This window comes from Belonocnema kinseyi, chromosome 9 (genome assembly GCF_010883055.1).
Source record: "Belonocnema kinseyi isolate 2016_QV_RU_SX_M_011 chromosome 9, B_treatae_v1, whole genome shotgun sequence".
In the NCBI taxonomy this organism is placed as follows: Eukaryota; Metazoa; Arthropoda; class Insecta; order Hymenoptera; family Cynipidae; genus Belonocnema; species Belonocnema kinseyi.
Window position 1 is genome coordinate 109,225,896 of NC_046665.1, and position 5,239 is coordinate 109,231,134.

At 33.3% G+C, this 5,239-nt stretch overlaps 1 protein-coding gene across 5 annotated transcripts in view; it reads right to left on the reverse strand.

The window, feature by feature from the left end:
* Positions 1–853: 853 nt before the first annotated feature.
* LOC117180318 (xaa-Pro aminopeptidase 3-like) overlaps positions 854–5,239 on the reverse strand; it is a 50,491-nt gene continuing 46,105 nt past the window's right edge. For 3 of the 5 annotated variants that reach the window (XR_004468031.1, XR_004468028.1, XR_004468030.1), the window contains 2 exons: positions 2,526–2,805; positions 854–1,714 (listed from right to left, as the gene is read on the reverse strand). The gene's annotated coding sequence lies outside the window, so the exon portion shown is untranslated. The remainder of the gene's footprint in view (positions 1,715–2,525; positions 2,806–5,239) is intronic. The other 2 variants (XR_004468029.1, XM_033372756.1) reach the window with 2 other exon arrangements.

The following is a 5,239-nucleotide window of genomic DNA, read 5'->3' on the forward strand; positions in this document are numbered from 1 at the left end:
TTTTAGTTTGGTTAATAAAATACGAAGTTTCCAACTTTTTCACAAGAACATAATTTGTTAATATTTTTGCATTATTGTAACATACATACATTGTGGATGTCAATGGTAGGACGAGAGAGAAAAAAATCAACATTCTTTCCAATTAGAAGAACAGTTAATTACCGTATTAATAAAGGCTTTAATTAACAATTTGCAAATGAATATTCCACTTTTTTATCAGAATACATGGGATATATTATAGTCGTTATCTCAGAGATTTAGCGGTACTTTAACAAATTTAAATTATCAGTAAGAGATTAGTTGCGTAACTAATTTCGTGCAAAAATATTTAACAAATTTTAGTTTAGGGTGAGCCCCTTGGCTTAGAATATTTTAAGTGGAAGACTGAATTTGAAAATTATGCAAAAAGACACCTCGTGTTATTTTCATTCACATAGCTTTAAAACAAAATCTAGAGGAGACAGCCCACGAGCAAACTTGTCTCAAATAAGTTTTAAATTTAATTGTCAATTACTTAAGCTATAATGTGTATAAATAAAAGAAAGGCATCCTTGTGTTATTTGGTTCAAAAAATTTTTGTTCATTTAAAGAATTCAGGAAAAGCTAACCTGGTATGTGCGCGACTTCTAGTAGTAAAATCATTATTAGGCTATACTAATTTTACTTCTAAAATATTTGCGTGAAGGAAGACGAAACATTTTTTTATCTGTTTCACATAAAAAAAGACTGGGGTATTAACAAAAGATTTAGGCCTTAGAGATGATCAAACATAATTTTTTATTGTAATTACCAGTTCAATGTAACATTCTTTTAAAATTACATTGGTTCTGTACGGGAATTTAGTCTACAAATATTATTTTAAAATTCTTTGAGATTGGTGAAGTGGTGGATATTGGAGATTCCTGCATTTCTTCTACATTCATATAGTTAATCACGCCGATGTACATGTTTAGTTTCACCCGTCTTTCCTCCATATATATTCCACGAAGAAGTGTATTATTTTTCTCTAAAGCTGCAAAAATGTCACCATTAGACGTTGACAACACCAACTGTTGTTCGGTTGGTAGGGGCAGAAATTGATACCTTCCTCTAAAAGAAAGTGGTTTTTCATTAGGGAAAGTGTATTTTCGTATTTCGAATTGCCGGTTCGGATTCGTTTTGGGAATAAGCCGAATCAATCCAAGCTGTTTACGACGAATAGCATATTTAAGTATGTTCAAAGAAGAGGGACTAGCAGGAGGAGACCTAGACCGTTTACGAAGAGTGGGCTCGCCAGAAGAAGTAGACCCAACTTGAAACCCCGGAGAATAATGTCGGGTACGCGGAAAAGAATTTTCACAAGAATGATTTATGGCAGAAGAATTAGAATTTCCATAATGTGGAAGACACTGAGTAGGGTAACTATTTGGCAAGCAATCAAACCGGGAACTTAAATCTGCAACATGAAATAGAGGATTAAATTTGCCTTGTGTATTGTCTTCTAGAAAATTTTCCCGGATATTAATTTTTGACCGTCTAAGTTTTACACAATATTTCTTAGGGCAAGAGATTATTATTAGTTTTAGGGTGTCAAAATAATAACTGCTTAATAATAAACACTTTCCTTTTGAATTTATGGCCGTGCTCGAAATACCTTGATGATCCGTATGTTCGTTACTCATTCCAAAATTGACCAGAAAGTCCCTTGTTTTTGGCGGAATGGCTGATGATATTTCTGTAAAAAGACGAAAAATACTAAAAAATAATAAATGTCTTAAAAATAGAAAAAATGTAATTCGATTACTGAAATTTATTTTGTATGCGTCAGCTACAGCCTATCAGTAATTTGCGGTAGTGAATCACATACAAGAGAATGAGAAAAGCTTATATGTTTGTTTGATACAAATTATACTTAAATATCAACATAAATTATCAATTGAAAGTTTAATAAGTAGTTTTAAACGATATAAGCATTTTTGTATTTGATTTAAGTAGAAAACTTTGGGAAACGTTTAGTAAACGAACCTGATTATGTAACATTTTATTCTTATTTACAACTTATTTTTTTCATATGGAAAAATAATATTTACACACTAATTAATTTTACCTTACGCCAAAGTGAAATAAAAAATCGTTACCTTACGAGATAAAAATAACGCAGAATTTACAGGGTGTTTATTAAGAAACTGTTTCAAGTACCCTGGAAATCGCAGATTTTTTAGTTTTTCTCCTTAAGAGATATTTTTCGAAAATGTATAAAACTCTCGAAGTTTAGAATTTTAAAGAGAAAACTTTTATATTTCGGCTTTAAAACTTGAAAATCCAAAAAGCGATCAAAATTTCAACTTCTGAGGTGTAAAGTTTTCATTGAAAAAAACTATAAAACATTAGGTAGGATGAGTACGTCTTAAAAATCATTCGAATTATTATAGTTCTGTAGCAAAAAATACTACAGCTGAATTTCAATTTTAGTAATTTCAATTTATGAAAACTATTATTATATTTTTATTATAACAAAGCTTACATAGTATTTATTCTTTCCTTACCAATATAATTAAGATCAACGCCCAGGGTTAAGAAACAATAACAAAGGCTCCACATTTTATCAAGATGTAGAAAAAACAGTTTGACGTAGGATGTTGAGAACAGCGTAACTAGTGAATGTTTTTATGTTATCTGCGTATATACTGTTCTGATATATTTGTTTCTTTCTCTTCCTGGGCACAAATAGCGTATATGGATAATTTAAGAACTTGGTGGAATTAAATTTTCTTATCATTATCACATCGTTTATTCAGTCGGAATGAAACTCCCCACGTGTATATTCTGAAATAAGAAGGTCAGCGAATTTCATCATCTGTGAAAAGTATGTCTCATAAATGAGATTGCTCTTTGACTATTGTTTTTCAGGAATATCTTTTACGTAATTAAAATTCGTCCAAGAATATTCGTCCATTAATAGCATGTTATTAGATTGGCCTTTAGTATATTCTTTCAGTGTTCTAAACTAAAGGTACAGTTCGTTAGCCAGTTATTTTGTATACAAATTCAAAAAGTTGTTAGCATTTTCAAAAGTTCTGAGACCAATTTTTCAGAATTTGAAATTTAGATGTCCATAATTTCGTAGAGTTGAAAAATACGAACACTTAATCCTTATCACTAGTTTCGGTAAAAACAAATTTCTGGAGATATAGCATTTAAAAAATAAATAAAAAAATGAAAAGTAATCGTGCACGTCACGATTACTGAACCATCTCTTTTCAGCTTCAGCCAGTTTCTACGTACAGTTAGGAACTATATCTTTTAATCCGAAGGTCACCATTTTTGGTAGTATTGGAAACAAGTAAGGCAACACGCTGAGGAGTTTCATCACGGACTTGACCGTTGATGGAATTCCCTATTATATTGCAAGTTCATTTTGTTTCAGATGATTTTATTTCCCATAACATTTTGTTTAGAAGTAAACTTTCTGATATAGTGGAGGTTAAACTGAAAAAGGGCAGGTGAGGTTTATGGAATTGGATACTCAGATCATCATGAGACAGGTGGTAAGGCAGATTCATCTAATAAAGGCAGCATCACCGGGATACCCTGTAAAGAAGTGAAGAATATTCATTTTGAAGAAGTATAGAAGATTACACATCCTGAAACGGTTTAGTATATTAAATTAATTTAATATTTATAAAATCAATTCTAAATCGTATACACAGAAAATAAAGACGCCCCTGAATGACTGGCAAATTATTGAGCGAAAGAGTTACATAGATTGCAAGTAATTGCTACGCGAAATAGGTGCCGTTGCATGCGCAACCTCTCGATAAAGTGGGGATCGAAGAGTCCGCGAGAACGGGACCAATATCATCAGTGATCCCAAATCGGAAAGGAGACGTGGTCCAATACTATTACAGGTCTATGTCCGTGTAAATATAGTAGGAGACGATGGGTTGCGCGCGCAACCCATTTCTCCTCTTCTGAATTTGAAAACTCGAAGGTGCACGATTGCCGGTAGGAACACTTCTGCGGTTCTTTTTATATCCCTATCTGCTTTTGAATAAAATAAAGAGATTGGGATTTTAATATTTCCAGATTTCGATGCTGGCGATTCTCATGATTTGAATACTTCGCGCGCCTCTTTATATGCGTATATTTTGAGGTTACGTTATTTCAAGTATAAAATATAAATTATATATTATGATTTATATTTATGGTTTTCTCAAAAAATATTCTTTTATCCCTCAATATTTATGTTGTCTTCTTCAAAGTAATCCACCTCAGCTATAATACACTTGTGCCAACGCTTTTTCCAATCATCGAAGCACTTCTTATAATCATTTTTGGGAATAGCCTTGAGTTCTTTCAGCGATGCAGTTTTTATTTCCTCAAACGTTGAAAATAGATGTTCTTTCATGGGTCTCTTCAGTTTTGGAAAAAGAAAAAAGTCACTGGGTGCCAAATCCGGTGAATATGGAGGCTGAAGCATGACCGTGGTGCTGTTCTTGGTCAGAAAATCTTTCACAAGCAACGATGAATGAGCAGGTGCATTATCGTGATGCAAAAGCCACGAATTTTTTCCAAATTTCCGGACGTTTTTTGCGTATCGCCTCTCGCAAACGGCGCATAACTTGAAGACAATACTCCTTGTTGACCGTACGACCTTGTGGTAAGAATTCCTGATGCACTACGTCACGGTAATCAAAGAAGACAGTAAGCAAAACCTTCACATTTGACTGAACTAGACGTGCTTTTTTCGGTCTTGGAAACTCAGTCTGCATCTACTGAGACGATTGGGCTTTAGTTTCGACGTCATAACCATATACACACGATTCATCCCCAGTTATAACCCGTTTGAAAAAATCAGGATCATTATTGACTTCATTCAACATCTCCTGAGCGATGGTCATGTGATGGATCTTTTGATCAAAATTAAGCAGTTTTGGAACAAATTTCGCTGACACACGTCTCATGCCCAAAACGTCCGAAAAGATAGCATGGCATGAGCCAACCGATATGTCAACAACTTCAGCAACTTCTCTGATGGTAATTCGGCGATTTTTCAACACCATTTCTTCCACTGCTTGAACGTTTTCATCTGTTGTTGACGTGCTGGGACGTCCAGGGCGAGGTTTAAACAATTTTTTCAATAAATAAATTGTTTATCTAACTTTTTTCGCAATTTAGGCATCTACGATTTTTTTTAAATAGTCTCAAAAGAAAGCTTGACTTTTTTACTATGAAAAATGTCTAATAAGAAAATGGACAA